Source organism: Molossus molossus, unplaced genomic scaffold (genome assembly GCF_014108415.1).
Source record: "Molossus molossus isolate mMolMol1 unplaced genomic scaffold, mMolMol1.p scaffold_m16_p_4, whole genome shotgun sequence".
NCBI classification, from domain to species: Eukaryota; Metazoa; Chordata; class Mammalia; order Chiroptera; family Molossidae; genus Molossus; species Molossus molossus.
The window spans coordinates 28,499,045-28,517,700 of NW_023425377.1; the positions used below are offsets into that span (position 1 = coordinate 28,499,045).

At 44.5% G+C, this 18,656-nt stretch overlaps 1 long non-coding RNA gene across 2 annotated transcripts; it reads left to right on the forward strand.

The window, feature by feature from the left end:
• The first annotated feature begins 271 nt into the window (after nt 1–271).
• On the forward strand, nt 272–18,102 carry LOC118615813. 2 transcript variants are annotated; one of them, XR_004956490.1, is made up of 4 exons: nt 272–437; nt 5,555–5,727; nt 5,976–6,079; nt 17,925–18,102. It is a non-coding gene; the product is annotated as an uncharacterized LOC118615813 (long non-coding RNA). The 2 variants fall into 2 exon arrangements; XR_004956491.1 differs by lacking the exon at nt 17,925–18,102 and adding an exon at nt 10,741–10,846.
• Nucleotides 18,103–18,656: the final 554 nt, after the last annotated feature.

Sequence of the window (18,656 nt, forward strand, 5' to 3'; positions counted from 1 at the left end):
AGAATGAACTCAGGAGCTGAACTCTCTGGGTTTACTCTCAGCTCTGCTACTTGTTAGCTCTGTGACCTTGGGCAGGTTTTTGGCTTTCTCTGTACCTCAGGTTCCTCATCTGTAAAATGAAGACATCAATAGTACCTACTTCATCGGGCTATTGTGAGGATTAAGAGTTGATCTATGTAACCTGATTAGAATAGTGTCTGGCCATAATTAGTGATATATAACAACAGTATTTGCTATTTTAAAAGTGTGATATTATCCTTTTCGCAGGGTAAAGCATTTGGGAGTGGTTCACTGTTAAATGCCAGTATTGTCAAGATTGGTTTCCAAATATACAAAGGAATGAAAAAAATACAACATATTTGGTAATCACAAGTGAAGATTTAAATTGAAAAAAAAGTCATCAGTGGCCTCATGAGCACTAGCAATGAAAGAATGACGTGAGTACCTACTACCTGCTGAGCCCTCTGAGATAACGCACGGGGAGGGAAAGACAATGCCTGATGAGCAGCACAAGATGTTAGGAGAAGGAGAAGGATGCATTTGCGAGACTGACCTGAAAAGAACTTCTGAAAGGGTGTCATTTGGGTCAGGATTTGAAGGAATGGTAGGTTTTAGGTTGTGGAAGAGAAAATATGGGTCGGGACCTCTCATGTAATATTTGATTAGCAGGTATAGATAGATCCCCTCCTTGGACCAGGGACTAGGCTGAGGGCTTACTATTTAACAAGGCACAGGAAAACTGTCTCATAGTGGTTAATTACTTGCAGAAAACTCTAGAAAAGTAAAGATGTGTAATCCTACTTCCCAGTAAAGACCCATGAATATCTGTTTTTTTATTAATATTTTTTCTTTATTGATTTCTAGAGAGAGAAAAAAGGAGAGAGAGAGATAGAAATATCGATAAGAGAGAACATTGATTGTCTGCCTCCTGCACGCCCCCCAATGGGCATCGGGCCACAACCTTGGAATGTGCACTCACTGGGAATCAAACCTGAGACCTCTTGGTTAATGGGTCAATATTCAATCACCAAGCCACACCAGCCGAGTTGTTCCTTTTTTTAAAGTGTATATATGTAATTTCCACCAGCAAAACTGGTAATGTTTTGTAATAACCCTTTTCAATTTACTGAATTTTTCTTAAATTATAAGCATTTCCCCACCAAATAAAGTACTAATAAATTTAAATTTTTTTATTTTATTTTATTGATTTTAGAGAGAGAGGAAAAGAGAGGGAGAGAGAGATAGAAACATCAGTGAGACAGAACATGGACTAGCTACCTCGTGCATGCCCCCCACTGGGGATCGGGCCCACAACTCAAGCATGTGTCCTGACTAGGAATCGAACCAGCAACGTCCTGGTGCATGAGTTGACACTCAACCACTGAGCCACTCTAGCCAGACTAATAAATTTTAAATGTGCCGATTTAATAAAATAATTTTAAGTACATAATTTACTTAAAAAAAAAAAAAGACCTGCTCTAGAAATGACCTAAGTTATTCTAATTTATAGTCACCTGCTAAATTTAAGCAGACCCAATGCAAAATTAAAGAAGTGTGTGTGTGCCGACAGGCAGCAAGGCAGTTCTCTAAGTGTTGTGTGGGATATACAGTTAATACCTAATAAGAATAATAAGAGTAATGTGTTATTTTGTTATAGTTGGATATTTTTGCTTTTGAGAGACCGTCCTTTAGACGGAGTATGTATCTGATTGTCTCCAAATTAATCTAGGATAAGTCCCACTTCAAAGCCATGCCTTCTTTGTAGCAGTGTTTAGTGTGTAAATTGGAAAGACAGAAAACTTGCTAATAATCTTGTAGGTAGTCCCTAGAGGTGATGGTCTTTTGAAACCATTCTTCAGACTATACATGTGTCCGTGAATATTTTCTGTAAGAAGGCAAATGCAAGTTTAGTTAAAAACATGTTAGCAACCCTGGCTGGTTTGCCTCATCAGTTAGAGTGTCGGCCCTCAGGTGGAAGGGTTGATGGTTTGATTCCCAGTCAAGGTCACCTGCTTGGGTTGCAGGTTCAATTCCCTGCCCCAGTTGACCCGGACTGTGCAGGAGGCAACCAATTGATGTGTCTCTCTCAGATCGATGCTTCTCTCTCTCTCTCTCTCTCTCTCTTCCTCTCTCTTCCTTCTTCCCTCCCTTCCATTTTTTTTTTTATCCTCACCTGGGGACATGTTTTTATTTTTCGTTCAGATAGAGTGGGAGGGAGAGAGAGGAAGAGAGATAGAAAGAGAGAAACATCGACATGAAAGGGACACTTCGAGTGGCTGCCTCCCGCATGACCCAACCAGGGCTGGGGACAAACTGCAACCGCGGTACATGCCCTTAGTGGAAACTGAACCCAAGTCTCTCTGCACCGCAGGCCTATGCTCTAACCACTGAGCCAAACCGGCCAGGGCTCCCTTCCATTCTATTTTAAAATATCAATGGGAAAATGTCCTCAGATCAGGATTAATGACTATACACACACACACACACACGCATACACACACACACACACACACACACACGTTAGCAATTTTATTTGTAGAAGTCTTCATTTTACATTTTATGACTTTCACTTTCTTTTTTTTAATGTTTGTTTTATTCAAGTTCATTATCCTCAAAACGTTGGCATAATCTTTACATCTTGGTATGAATTTGTCTAGAACTTTGGTTTTCAACCATTTTTTTAACCTCAAATACCTGTTAGTAACAGTGGTTCACCATGGTAGCCAGGGAACTATGGCACAATGATTCAGAAAGTGTGGTCTCAGTGCCAGCAGCATCAGCATCATCTTGGAATTTGTTAGCCATGCAAACTACTGGGCTCCACCTCAGATTTAACTAAATCAGAAACTCTGGGGGTGGGGCCTGGCAATCAGTGTTTTAATAAGCCTTGTAGGTACTGCAGTCAGAACCAGGGAAGGAGCCTAGAGGACGTTCACCCTGTTAAAGATGTAGCTGTAGCACATGAGAAACTCGGGTTTAAGGGAAGTAACACAGTTTTCTTTTCACTCATCCATAAGAGACATTTTACCTTTCAAGGCACTGTAGTCATTTGTTTGCAGCAAAATTCTCAAATTACTGTTAGTTGGGAGAATCTGCTTGTGTGTACCTTGAGCATTGTTTAGAAGTGATAGTCAAGGTACATTAGTGGTAATTTCTAGTGAATGCTCCTGTTTAGATGAACATGTGAATATATTTCCTTGCTGCTTTGTGGCCCAAAACGTGGTTTGGGGATTTGTAAAATAAGGGAATGGAATTTTTCATATCAGTACTATCGATGACCATATGATTTGTCTGAGATACTCACATGTATCTATATAACACTGGAAGCTCTGTGTTTTAAGAAAGTGTGAAACTATGCATGTGCACTTATAATTCAGGATGGCAGAGAATCCATAAGAGTTGCTACAGCTATCTCTTTACAGGAATAATTGTACTAAAACTCTTCCCAGTGGAAAAATTGGCAACCCTATTTAAAAAAAAAGAAAAAAAAAAACTTTTTAGAGCATTTTAAAATTTGATGGTTTTATACCTTTAAATGAATCTTAGGAATACATATTCTTAATGTTACTCCACTACATTATTTTTGCTTTATCCACAAGGACAAAATACTGTATATACTATTTTTCTTCCCTCTCAGATGATGCTTATGTTCTCAGAGTGAGAGAGCTAGGGGAAAGTGCACATTTCCACCTCAGTGATTAGCCTACAGGGAAAGAGGTGACCTTTTTTATTGTTTTGTTTGGTAATGTTGGATTAGGATAAGATCAGGCAACAAAAATGTACTACATCCTCAATTATAGCCTGAAAATAAGAAGATTGGGGTGCCGTGGGCATGGAGGGAGGAGGTGGCATGGCCTGGTCCTTAAGGACCTGATCTCGAAGCCAGAGAACAGAACAGAAGGTGGTGATAGTTCATTGTTCATGTGGTTCTGGCTAAGTGATGCTCTGAATTTGGTTTCTGACCATAAAGCCATGGCTGGCTTTCCCCAGGTAGATGTGTGGATAGCAGTAGGAGTGCACTCCAGAGCCACATTCCAGAAATTAGCTGGTATACAATGTATTGATAGTGGGATTTTAGGAGAATATTCCAGTCAACGTGTTCAGAAGGTATTGGAATGGGGAGGATATGCCAGCTGTTCTAGATACATAAGGACAGTGAGCAGAATGAATTCCTTCCCTTTTCCCCTCATTCCTTCCCTGCTCCCTCCACCCCTTCCTCTGCCCTCCTTCATGCCTTCCTTCCTATACTTATTGTACTGGCACTTCTAGGCTCTTCCCCAAAAAATCTTTAGGAATGCACCCTTTTACTTCTTGCCTGAGTAGTCCTAACTTCAAGGAGAGGCAGCTCAGAAAGGGGAGGGAGAGAATTCAGGGTTTAATGATGACTCACTCTTTAGGATGACCTTATTCTGCTTATCCATAGAAACAGAAAGAGTGTATAACAGTAGGGAGTTTAACTGTAGGATGTACAATGTTATGGGACAATGATTCTTTCAAAATGGAGAGACCATTTTCCATAAGGAAAATAAATACCTAAAAAGCTGCTGGCCAGTCTTACCTCCCGTCTCACAAACCTACACCCTGCAGGGTGGCAGGGGGTGAGCCCTGTGCTCAGAAAGCTGCTTCCAAACCCTTGATAGTGCTCCTGGCCTGAATCAGAAGACAGTTTCCCATGCTTACAGCTCTTGTAGGAACCTCCAGTTTAAAGAAGTGTTAGCAATGAACTTGACATTGAAGGATGAAACAGGACAAGAAAAAGGAGACACAATAGTAGATATTCATAATTTTGCTGTCACTGAGTCATTGAGAGAAGATCGGATTATATTTGGGATCCTATTATGGACGTTAGATATCTCAGTTGCCTTTGATGATAGTCTCCTTTTAGCTGCTCTGAAACCCTACAAGTCCTTCTATGTGGAGGAACCACAAACTGAATAGGCCTGGGTCAGTGTCTCAGTGCTGGGCTCATTGCACAGGGATGCTCAGCTTCTGCCTGCTGGCCTTGGGTTTTGCTGCCACCTTCCTCTGACCATGTTAGTACATCATTTCACTTTTATTTAACTATAACCTCTAGTTATTTTTAAAGCAATATTTGTATATAGCCTTTTCTTTTTCAGTGAATATAAAGGCCTGTGAGTTGGTCATTCCACTGATTTTTGAGCTCCCAGAGAATGGCCAGCTCTAGATGCATATCCTAAAATTTACTCTTTTCAAGTATACAATTCAGTGGTTTTTAGTATATTCACAAAGTAGTGTAGCTCCTTTGTGGTGTCTGTTTTCTGCTTCCGGACCATCAACTTGGAATTAGTATACATACAGTGCACCCGTATGAGTTTATGAGATGTTACTCATCTGTTGTCTCTTCGGCACATATTTAGCAGTTTGAGACCTCAGTGTTTCTATTACATATGTGCTCTGGGCATTTCCTTCTGATTTAGCAGTTTGTTTCCCCAGATCTTCATAAAACTCTGTTTTGGACGTTAAACTACCAAACCCAGTGGGTATTGAAAGTGACATGCAAAACATGTCCGTTTTTACTGCCTCTCGTTGTCAGGGCAACCCTGCTGGTGTACTTGCCCTTTGGATGAAGAGCGCTGGTTTCCCAAAGCCACAGATCAAATCTTTGTGGAAAAACTAGTTCAAGAGCCAGGGTCCCACTCCAAGTTCCAGAATCCTCAGCAACTGAAAGACAAAGCTGATTCCTGCATTATACATTATGTGAGGAAGGTAAGGGTTGAATCACTTAATTAAAAGATCTGTGTCTGAAATTTTGCTACATTTGATGAAGTTTATAATAAATGTGCTGAAAAACATTTGTAAATTCTTAAGTGTAGTTTATATTACAAATGCATTGCATTGAGACAATCCACTTTTTAGGTTGCTCTGTGAACATTTGTGGGTAAGGCTCTAAATGTTTCTTGATTGTGTCTGTCTGTTTTCTTCATCTCGCCACATTTGGCTGTGGGATGGGCCAGGTGGACTGTAAGGCAGATGAAGAACATCGACATTCTGAATGACAACGTGGCCACGCTCCTACACCAGTCATCAGACAGATTTGTTGCAGAGTTTTGGAAGGATGGTAAGAATTTGCTTATGTTGTGATTAAGATTGGCCAGAATCATTTACAATTAAGGATTATATGTTGTTCTCTTACATATATATGTGCATATTTTACTTTAATCCTCTTTCCCTAGAGCAGGGCTGCCGTTATATCGGAATTTACCCACTTTGAGAATACTGGGTAACGAGACATCTGCCCTCTTGGTCAGATGCTGTGGGAGTGTGGAAACATTCTAGGCTCTGAGCCATAAAGAACTACACACATGCCTCAGGCCACCCTGGTCCCAATTAAGTTATAATCCAAGGGTACTGGGACGCAAATCCTGAGAAGCACTTTGCATTTTATGTGTCACACGCAGGTTCGCAGAGCTGCATCCTTAGTCACTGCCGTCCTCTCACATTCACACAGAGCGGCTGATGATACACTCAGGTACCCTGCATATAGACCAGTGTCCATTTCCACCAGTCCTCACAGTGCTTTGTTTACATGAGCCCCAGGTGAAGATATTGGTGGTTTTTCTCTGTCATAGATGAGAAAGTTTTACTACTACCAGAAAAACAGAACATCTCTATTTAACTGTACATAGTGGGAACCAGTATTTCTTAGAGTGTGGCTCTCGCTACTGCATTTCATCCTGATTGTATCCCACCTCTCTGCTTGGCTTCGGGTCACTCAGGACCTGCACCCTGGACCTGCCCCTTGCTAGACCTTGACCCGAGGCCAGGCCTGTTCAGTAACCTGGCTCAATTCTACTCTTTCTATAGCAGATCAGGAGCTGGTACTGCTGTCTTCTCAGAGGTAGAGCAAAAGAGACAGAAAAGAAGGGTTTAGGCAATTGGGGTAAAAGGAAAGAGGTAGAAAGAAAAGAGTGAACGCAGAGGAAGTGAGTGGGGGGCTGATAACCACATCAGAGATAATCTAGTCAAGAACGATCATGTACATCAGCTGAAGTAGATGGGGGCGGGGGGTTGCAGGGTGGGGTGCACTGCACTCAGGTGTGTATGTGTCCTGGAAACAGACTGTGTGCCTGGGACTGTTTAAAAGGGGGTTGGGGAAAGAGGTTAGGTTTCCAACAAGTAACACAGAGGCTTGTTATCTGTATGCCTTTGGACAAGTCTTCAACCGACATTGAACGTTCATTGTTACTTGCAGTGTCCCAGTCAGTCAAGGGCGCTGCCTGAGGACTGGGAGCAGGACCGAGCATGGTACTTGCAGCGCCCGTAGCTGAGGACTCCTGAGCCTGCTGCTGTGGACTGTTAGAATGGGGTATGAGAAACTGCAGCCAGGGTAGACAATGACCTGAGTGCCGGTGGTCACAGGTGTCCACAGGTGCTGGACAAACCAGCAGTAGGGGGTTGGAAGTGCACGTGGGCAGTGTCCCAGAGAGAAGAGGAAGGAGCTCTGCTGCCCACCGTGAACACTTGCCTTCTGTGAGGACTCGGTGCTGGGCACGCGTGGGAGAGCTCTATGCTCCCCTCCCCCGGCAGTTCTCCTAGGTCTCCGTGCCCAGGAAAGGACTGAGATCGGAGACAGAGGTCTGAACACCCAAGCTGTCTGTGAACGCTGTGTGCAGGGTATGGGATGAGCCTACAGCAGAGGAAGGCAGCGCTTTTTGCTTGGGGTGCCAAAGCAAAACGTCATGAAGGAGGAGGCAGTTTTCCTCATCCTTGAAGGATAATGATTTGTTGACTAAATAAGGAAAACTGACATTTACTGAGTGCCAGGCAGTTTTCAGCCCTGATCTACGAGCCATCCATGTCCTGCTCATGCCTTCAACTGAGGAGTGAGTAGGTCTGCGAGAGCTCGCCCATCTGGGGATGCGGAGCATTTGTAGAAACGAAGCTGGCGTGGGAGAAGGGGGTGAGCAGATGGGATGAGTGGTCACAGTGTGGAAGTGGAGAGCTCAGGGTGAGTGTGCCCTTTGGGCATCAGCGTAGGGCTGGGGCAGAGAGTGGGGCGGGGAACGAGGCTGGGTCACAGGTTGGGAGCAGACCGTGGGGAAGCCTGACTGCAGTCCCAGTGGACTTGACGTGGTTGAATGAACAGCTTCAGTGGGTTTGTGCCCCAGGGTAGTGAGACGGTGTGAACCTGAAGAAGTAGAGCAGGCCGTGTTTGGCTGGCGGGATTAGTGGGAAAGAACCTCGAAGTGGGCAGAAAGGAACAGAGGAAATGCATTTTTATTATTGAAGCCTCAAAAAAGGATTTTCCCTTCATTTTGAAGAAGAGATGCAGGTATTTGGGAAATTAATGACAATAAAAGAAATTCAGTCCTGAGTTTACATACTGGTTCTGAAGATGTGAACCACTTTGACTCTTATTTTTTAATTTCTTAACTGAAAATGATACTGTGGGAAACACCTATTAAGCACCTGACCCATGTGAATAACAAACACTACGTGTGTAACCATGTGCACCATGGTTACAACCTGTGAGATCTTTGGGGGAATGAAGAAGGACATGGCCCTCCCATCCAAGAAACGATGCTCGAGATGAAAATTCAGGCTGTGCACAAATGCAACTTAGGACTGAGCAAGCCTCTGTCTTGCTCCCAGCTTCCTTGGCTTCCTCTTCCAGTCTGTAACTCCACATCTTCCCATGCCAGGTGGGGGAGCCTTTGGCTGCAGTGGGTTCAAAGTTTCAAGGATATAAACTTTGGCCACAAGGGTGGAGGTGGGGCTGCAATGACACTTGACTCAGACCATGTGCCTTAGGGCAGGACCATGTCTGGAGAGGACTCCCCTGTCTCTCTGTGCTTTGCATAGCTACAGGGAAGTTGCTGGATTCCAGAGACGTGGAGAGAAAATGCTTGCAGCCTGCCGAGCTTCTTCAGCCTGGGCCTGAGCCCTGTGCTTCTGTATTTAGTTCACAGCTCAAGCCCACAGCTGGCACAGCCCTGTTGACACACTGGCATTTCTCCAGAGGCACTTGGGCACACGGGTGGGCTGATAGAAATCCACCCTGAGTTTGATATGTCCGTGCTAGCATCTGCTCTGGAATATTCCCCCGTGTCTGCTCTCCTGATGCTGCTGCTATTTGCAGGAAGTCCTGTGTCCATCAGCTTAGGTGAACTTACATTCAGTATAGTCTGAGTGACAGGATCTCCAAGGGTGCTCGCTGTCGGGGGAGGGGCAGGTGGCGCAGCTATGGCATGTTTGTTCAATTTTGAGGACTGGTGTGTTTTATGCATTAAATCAGTAGCAGGCACAGGAGTTTGAGGCGGGTGCTAAGGTAGAGAATTTATCACTGCCCATTCTGGATGTAGAGATCTCTTGGGATAAGGTTAGCTTTTTCTGCTGGGGAAGAAAATAGCCCTGGAAAAACATGTAATTATATTTCTATATAATATAATCACATAAATGCAAGAGCAGAAAATAACAAGTGGACCATGAATGTGTGAATATAGTTTGCTTGTGAAGGTGCAGTACCCTGACTATAAAATATTACGAGTTGAAATAGACTTTGTGCTAGGGTTTTCTCAAGGCCAAATGAGAAGAAATAAGATTTTTTTGGTGGCAGCCCTGCCCTAGAGAGTCATAGTACCCTACTTTCTGCTAGAAGATGTTTTGGGATCTCTCTACCAGCTGTACACGACTTCTTGCCACTTCTTGGGGCTTATGTACAGAAAAAAACCTAAAAAATGCATTTTTATGTAAATGTGCCTCAGGATATTTTCAGGTGTACTGGTATGATCAAGTGTCATCTTATGATTTGAAGTTATTTTAAAATTTTGCTACATCTTGAATTTGGTACTTACCTATCTATTAGTAATTTGTATTTGAAGTAAATTATATTTCTAAAATCTGTATTGGAAGTAAAATTACACAGCAGTGTAAATATTTTTACAGTAAAAGCTACTAATATATACATTTACCAGAGTGCTCTATGCCTTGTCCTAATTTGCTAATTGCAAGGTCATTTTATGAAGGACAACTCAAATAGTACCATATTACTTAACATTTCATCCTGCGCTTACATGGGGGTAAGCATTTAACATTGCTGTGATAAAATGCTCACACCTGTAGTTAGGAAGGTGCATTTTTTTTATTCCAAATAAATTTATCCATCGCAAAAGTATGGTGAAACAATGTGCCCACTTTCATCCAAGTCAAGATTCCCACAGTCCTTTCTAGTTCACATACTATGACAAAGATAGATTGCAAGCTTTAGGAGTGGGGAAGGAGGAGATCATGCCAAAGATGGTTTCATGAGCTGGAATAAATATTCCACAGAAAAACTTTGAAGGAGGAAGCCTTCAAATAGACACAGTCATCCTCGGCCTTGGAGCGTGCTGCCCGAGTTGAGGAAGTCCGGGAGGAAGAGAGAGCCAGGAGGTAGTTTGAAGCTTATGGTCTGCCTGAGACTTGTGCTTTGTTAAAAGGCTAGTGTTTGATCTTCTAGACTTTCTTCCAAGGTAGAGTGCCCTCTTCGAATGAATTTCCCTTAACTCTTTGGATTTCTAGTTTTTAGAGAGAATTCCAGGTTGTGAGCACTTTGAGAGCTGGGGCATGTCTGTTCTTGTTCACCGTCATGTCCTCAGCACCTGGCACAGAGTAGGCACACCGTCTACAAGTCATTGAGGGAGGGAGTCGGTGGGTGGGTGGGTGTTCCACACCCATTTTTTCTATGCAGCAGCTTTGCCTAACATGCCTGCTGTGGCTTCTCCCTCTTCTGCAATGTAGATGCTTTTCCTTGTGGGACCATAACCTTCAGGGTGTGTGGACCAGGTGTTTTCTGTGCCAGCAGCATCAAGGACAGAGCTACTCTTAGACGGCATCATTCTGGCTGGGAGTAAGCCCATTCACCTCACCATATTCTCACCTTGGCACTGAAAATGTTAGTATTTCTAGTGATTTCTCAGAAGACAATGGAAGAAGGAGTTCCTAGGGATCAAAATCATGATTGCCTTTGACATGCTAACATGTAGTGAGCATCTTTCTAAATGAGAAACCACAAAGTACATTCATAATATTAGGAAAACAGCATTAGGAAGAATGTGAAGGCTTTTGAGCATGAAAAGGGGAGGCTGGGATAAAGAGAAGTTTCCAGAAGCATCAAAGGACCATGCAGAATAGAGGAACAGAATGCCTCTAGTAGTGGAAGATGCACGCCCAGTGAGCCAGCAGAGAGGGGTTGTAACCTCAGAGCTGGGCCAGGTTCTCAGACTCCAAGGGTCTGCGACAGGGCCTGTCCTGTAGTCCTGATCTTCACTGAGGAACAGTTAGTATGAGCCACCCCCTGGGTTTGTACCTGCAGCCTCCTTCAGAGGACCAGTTCAGATTCTCTGCACATTGTTGGTACCGGGTGGCAGTTGCCATCAAAAGGTACCGCCCAAGAAAATAGACGTGCATGAAGCAGGTTTTAATCATTGAGAGAGAAGCCCCCCACCCCTATTCAGTTTAGAATCACCAAGGGGAGGTGGTTACTGCCGTAGGAGGGCTTCCTCATTTGTCACAAGCTCTTTGGGATCTTTCTTCCTCTTCGAACATCACTGAATTCTTACCTACCTTTGTGCTGAAGTCTAAGGGGAAGGCTTCACCTCACCTGTGCTTCAGACTAAGAAACGATGAGGTTCTGACCTCCAGAACTTGGAACCAGTCTTCTTTTCTTTCCTTTGGTCCCAATAAGTCATTAAGGAAAGTTCTACTTAGATTCAAGTAGCATGACTGATAAAATGGTAATTAATCTTCTTGTAGATTATTATATCAATTATTATATCAAATCTCTGTGTTTAGTGCCATGTTAGGAGCTGTGGTTTGGGTCTGCCATGGTTTATGTGCTTAGTTCAGTTGTCATTATGTTCAGATGAAGGTTTTTCATTGCTGTTGCAGTTCCTGGTGCACCCTTGTTGCTGCTGCAGCTGTAATGGTGAAAAACAGAAAATCAGTTAATGTGTATTTCCTTGGCTATGATTTAATGCAAGTCCACTTTTATTTACGGTTCCCTGAGGCCAAGCTGATGAGCAGTCCTGCTACACTGCCCAGTGCTGGGTGAATTCAGTGCATGGGCCCTGCCAGGGGAGAGGGCAGAGCAGAAGTGGGTCACAAACTCCGTAGGACGAGGGGGGCTTCCTGCAGGGGGTGGGAAGGGCAGAGGAGGGAGGCGAAGGACATATTCAAGCTCAGCTACACTAGTGCTTGGGAAAAGGAACAGTGTTGTCAACCCCTGGACTTCCTGCAGTTTTTCTAAACTTCCCCAATATTATAGAACAATGAACAGTTTTGTGACTACTGTAAGTTTGTTATTAGTATATAATAAAGATATTATGAAAATATACTATTTGATGTTAAGATTGTTTCTGGAAATTCATAGCAGTTAAATATCTGTTTTTGAATTTTTTAACTGATAGTAACATTTTAGTGTATGTTAGAATAGAATTGTCTTAATTTGTGTAAAGGATTATTGAGAACATGCTACATGCCCAGCACAGTGCTGGGTGGCAGAGGCCTTTTGGAGGAGTAGTTGATGGAGTTCTTATTTATCACCATCTGGCTGCTAAAATTAATATTAAAGTAAGTTTCTCCCCATTTTGGTTTTTAGCTATATTAACTACAGTGAGTTTCTGAAGAGCTGGCTTAAATACTTGAAATTAAATTTAGTAACACTAGTATTTGGCCCATGCACAGATTTCAAGGACATGAAACTCTCAGGTGGCTCATGTCTTCTGAGGTTGTCCCCAAAAGGGCCCATTAAGCATTCTGACACTGGACAATATTGTTTCTTATTTAAAAAAACAAAAAACTGTTAATGCAGTGTTATGAGATAGATGGTTATAATTGCATTTTTCTTCTCCTAAACTATAAATATGCCCTTACAGATTGAAGGTCTGTGGAGCTCATCTAATTTTTCACTGTCCAAATAAGCCTTTTATAGATTAATAAATTGGTATTTGTGTAAAATACTTTGAAGTCTTTTCATGCTACTGGGCAACCAGATGATGAAGTACTGTGCCAACCAGCAGCCCTAGCCAGGCTCTCCTGACCCTAAGATAGAAGAGTTTGTAGCCGGAGGATAAACGAAGTTGTTCTTGCCCAGAAACCACAGGCTCTGAGACACGTGGAGGGTTTAGTTGCAGCGTTAGGTCTCAGAAGGAGCAGTGATGCTCATTTCATGGAGCTGCTGGAACCTCATCTTTATATTTTCTGCCTTTCTCTGGTTCAACAAGAAAATGTTTTTGTAAAATAGAGGTTTTTATAGGTCTTGATTTGTTTTTTCTTTATTGCTTTTAGAGAGAGGAAGGGAGAGGGAGAGAGAGACAGAAACATCAATGAGAGAGAACATTGATTGGCTTCCCCCTGCATGCCCCCACAACCTGGGCATGTGTCCTGACCAGGAATCAAACTGGCAACCTCTTGGTGTATGAGTCAATGCTCAACCACTGAGCCATACTGGCCGGGCTAGGTCTTGATTTTTTAGTGAAATCATATATTATTAGTAAGGCCTAAGTCATTTAATGCAGTTTCCAAAGTGTCTCTCTTTTACTCACAAGATAATTTTGCTCATTGGTGGAGGCTAACCCTGAGTTTAAGTTTTTTAATTAAACAATAAATAAATAAAAGGAACTGAAAGTCTAAAGCATGCTGAATGTTTAGCTTTGTATTGCCTTTATTAAAAATAAATTTGAAAATCGGGTTCCTTACGGTCATACTTTTTGGTTATTATTGTAAAAAGCAGTCCCTACCAGGGGCTGTATTGTGACTACCGTCACGCGTGTGAAGACCAGTTCAGAGAACTGGAAACCAGTGTATGGAGTCCCCACACAGTAAACACAGCGCCTCCTCTTTTTTTGTGGGGGTGACTTGTTTGGGGGTAATTTTCTAGTCACTCAACTGATACTTATTAATAATAGCTACTGTGTGCCAGACACCATGGTTAGGCCAACACTGGGCAGGGGTGGGAGGGGGTAGGAGACAAAATTGTCTGAGCTGGTGGTCAGAGGGTACAGAGACACCAGGGAAGGGAAGCTCAGCCAGCCTGGAGGTACACAGGACAGAGTGAGGTTGTCCAGGGATCTGGCCTAGGCGATGTGAGGCCTAGAGGAGGGAGTAGCCTAGTCTGGAGGCAGGCGGAGCCCGGAGCCGGAGGGAGGGAGGGAGGGAAGAACTGCCAGGGTGGCTGGAAGAGGGCTCTGCATGCCGGGCAGAGAGAACAGGGTGGAGACTGAGGGCCTGGGTCTTTCCGGAAATGCCTCTAGTTGGCACAGTTGGAGCTTCGGCACGTGTGGGGATGGCCAGGGAGGCACCCCACAGTCCTGTGTCTCACCCCACAGCCCTGTGGGGCGCCACGTTAGCTGCAGTTCGCAGAGGGAGACACCGGGGCTGGAGCAGGGAGCGGCTTGGCTCCAGATCGCACCGCTCCGGAGTGCTGGGTGCTCTGCCGCTCAGAGCCGAGTTCTCCATCACTGTGTTATTCTACCGGGCTCGGTTATCTGGACCATGTCTTTTTTTTTAATCCTCACCCAAGGCTATTTCTCCATTTATCTTTAGATAGAGAGGGAGGGAGGGAGGAAGAGGGAAAAACATCAGTGTGAGAGACACATTGACTGTTGCCTCCTGCATGACCTCGACCAGTTAGGAGGTTACTGCAGAATCCAGGTGAGAAGTTAGAGCCCAGACCAGGGCAGCGGAGAGGAGGGGATGGATCGAAGACATCGGAAATCTTGTCCTGACCAGTCTCGGTGAGCAGCTGGGTGTGAGAGGGACTGAGCCTGGCTCCTGGTGTCTGGCTTGAGTACAGGCGGTCAGGTCTGCACAGGACATGCAGGAAGAGGGACCGGATAGCAGTGGGGTCAGAGAATGTCTCTAGTTCAGGACATCAGCCTTCTGTCTTCTTCCTCTGTATTCTCCTTTTCTAGCTCTTCCACCTCTCCCCAGATCCTTGGGGCTTGCTCTCGGGCCTTCAATGCTTTTCATTCGCCCTTCAGATGGTTCATCTAGTCTCATAACTGTAAACACTGTGACTCGACAACTCCCAGATTTACCTTTATTGTAGACCCTCTTCTTAGCAGCAGACTGCAATGTCCACTTGACAGCTCATCTCCACCTTAATGTCTCGCAGACACCCCAAACATATACGGAGTGTAGACCCTGTCTTCCTACCCACAAATCCCACTTCTGCCTCATTCTCCTGATGGCAGCACAAGGCGCTCAGTTGCTCAAGCCCGAATCCTAGGAGTTTTTCTTGACATGGCCCTTTCCCTTATCTTCCTGTCAAATTAATCTTTAAAGCAAATCGTCTCTCACCAAAATACGTCTTGAATTTTTCTTATTAGTCCGCCTCCTCTAAATCCCCCTAGTTCAAGCTGCTGTCATTCTTTTAGAACTTGGACTGCTGGTCACCTGTCTGTCTCCCTGACTGCCCCGCCTTCCTGCATCCGGCCAGAGGGATGCCCCTCCTCGTGGGGCTCCACTCGCACTAGCTTCTTCCCCTTCTTCCTGCCCCTGGCGCTTCACACAGGCTGCGCCCACTCTCTGGAATGTTCTCTGTTGGCTCATTTTTTTCTCCAGGGAGATGTCTAACCACCCATCTCTCCCATCACATCTTCTTATTTGTTCAATGCGTTTCTCACTATGCAGTTGTAAATGTATTTTATTTCATTTATTCACTAACATGTATGTATCAAGCCTGTTGTATGCCAGACATCATGCAAGGTGTGAGGGTCACCATGTTGAGTAAAAGCAGACATGATGGGCACTTACCGCGAATTTGTGGAAGGCAGAGGTACCTTTGTGACTTCCAGGTGGAGAGGAGAATATAGGTGTTTGGTGACTGGTGCTGGGGAGTCAGGTACAGCTAATTAAAGTCATAAATGAGGTCGCCCAGGGTGAGGCTACAGCTTGAGAAAAGCAGGTCAAACTGTATACTTGCCTGTACCTACATCTTGCCTTATTCTAGAAAGGATTTGGGGTGAGTTGGGTTTGGACCCCTAGTTAGCCATGGTGTACAGGAAAAGCAGAAGAGAAGTCCGCAAGGAGGCTGGAGTGGCCAGAGAGGTGGACGGAGGTCAAGGGGAAGACGGAGTTCATAAAGAGCCAGGAGTGGAGAGAGTGTTTAGAATGTGCTGTGATGGTCAACAGGAATATATACCAGGGTCAAGTGAAATAAGCAGTGGATGGTCTGCTGTTAGCAGTTGACCGATCATGTCCTGAGCAGTGTCAGGTGGAGGGAGGAGGGCAAACTAGAAGCCAAAAAGCTGGACCTGGAGCAGTTAGTGGGAGAGGATGAGTGAGGAGCGGCACGTGTGTGAACGGAAAGACGCTTGGCTCTGTAGGAGAAATGAAGGATTTTAAGTGCAGGAATAAATACCTGGGACCAAAGGCATACATGCAAAGAACATTGTAGCAGGATGGGGAGAGGACAAACGGGAGGCTGAGGTCAGAGGAAGGAACCAGTTAGGAGGTTATTGCAGAATCCAGGTGAGCAGTGAGAGCCCGAACTAGGACAGCGGAGAGGAGGAGATGGATGAAGACATTGGAAACCTTGGCCTGACCAGTCTCGGTGAGCAGCTGGGTGTGAGAGGGACTGAGCCTGGCTCCTGGTTTCTGGCTTGAGTACAGCGGTCAGGTCTGCACAGAGCAGCGGGCAGACACAGGTTAAAGGAAGCTCCTTGTTTCGTGGCACATTCGGGGGTGGTGTTTGGTGCTGTTTTTTGCCAGAGCAAGTAAAGAGGGACAGGTTGGAGGCCCAGGAGAGAAAGGGGGTCTCTGAGCTGGATGGTAGGCAGAGTCCAGAGCACAAGCAGAAGGAGTGGTTTTGACCTTGGGTTCAGTGGCTTCACACAGGAGAAATTGCACTGTAGTGCGCATGCATGGGCCTGGAAATTAATTCAATTTTATGCCCCCTTCTCCAAACTTCCATTGAAGACCTACATAACTTGGAAAGTTATCTTACCTCCTGGGTCATGGTTTTCTCTTCTGTACCAAGCTCATTGGAAACCAAGGCTTGAGTGGGATCTTGGTAGTAAAGCACTTCACACAGGGCCAGGTCCCCACGTGCTGTCTGTTCTGGAGACAAACAGAAGGGCAGGTGGCAGTGAAGGCTGAAAGGGGCATTAACAGGGTAGTTGAATCAATATTTTGATTACAATATTTCAGGAGTGTGTTTTGTGTATTTAACAGTTTTTTAAATGAGGGCATATTATGCGCCAAATGTTTTGCTAGTGGGCGGACTTTTGTGAAACGTCAGCAGAAGAGTCTGAGGAATTCGACCAGCATTAAGCATAGCTTAGGTACTGATTCTTTTTAGGAGGCTCCTTCCTATTTTGTGTTCTTGCCCTTTAATAAGTGTTATTCATACTTTGAGGAAAGAACTAAAGTTTACTCATTCCTAAAATTCTGAACTAATAATGTAATCTACTCTTCCTGCAACTTGAATGAGTTTTTTTTACTGACATTCTAATGGCTAATAAGAGTTGACTCTGGTCCCCAGTCCCTGAGCCATATTCATGAGGTGGATTGCTTTGTACAGTCGTAAATTTTTATCTGTAGCTTTATAAGCCATTTCCTATTTTGGGGCTTGTCATAGTATCAGTTTTTGTATCAATAATGCCAGCCAATGGTTTCTTTTACCAAATAATAGTGTGTGTAATAGACAAAATGTGGTCAGAGGCAGTGAATTCCTGCCAGTAGCGCAGCAGCAGGCACCTGCTGGTATGTGGTCTGCAGCTGTCAGACTGCACTGTCCTGCAGAGAAGCGTGTGCTGTTGTACCCACGGCTTGTGCAGTGTCTGAGTGTGCTGACGGCCTTGCCTGGATGGCACTCGTCATCTGTCCCACAAGCTTGTGCTGCTGCCTGTCACTGTGTCTTTCCGTCCCCCGCTGAAGAGTGAGATTCGATTTGTTTTCTTTTTCTGTTTTATTTTTATTAGTGGGTCGAATTGTGGGTCTGGATCAAGTTACTGAGACAGCATTTGGCTCTGCCTCTAAAACCAAAAAGGGCATGTTTTGTATCATTGGACAGCTCTACAGAGAATCACTCACCAAGCTGATGGCAACTCCCCGCAGCACAACCCTAACTTCACTCGCTGTATCATTCCAAATCACGAGAAGCGGGTAAGTGTTCAGCAAAACCTGTGCTGGTATCTAAAACTGGATGAGGCCAGATTATAATGATTCAAGTATAAAACTCTCCTTTGCTTGATTAGGCTGGAAAACCGGGCCCACACCTAGTGCTGGACCAGCTTCGCTGCCATGGCGTCCTGGAAGGCATCCGAGTCTGTCGCCGGGGATTCCCAGTTGGATAGCATTCCAGGAACTCAGACAGAGGGATTGCCAACTTTTACCTTTTTCCACATGTATCAAAGTTTAGCTTATATGCATCAAAAGAGTGAGATAATGAGGAATTTTTTTTCTGTTCTCTGGATAGTTTCAGTTTTCTTTTCATATAGGAAGCAGATAGTCACCATTACCTTTATTTTTGGACAAGAATATTGAGTGCCTGCTTCAGAGAGAGGCAGTGCTGGTGACCGCTGTGGTGCTGCACAGGCTGTTCTGTCTCCAGGGTCCTGAAGTCGGGGGTGCGATGGACACTTAAAGCTGAGAACTTATACAGTTACCTCATTTAAACAGTTTCATCTGGGATTTAAACATAATTATTTTTT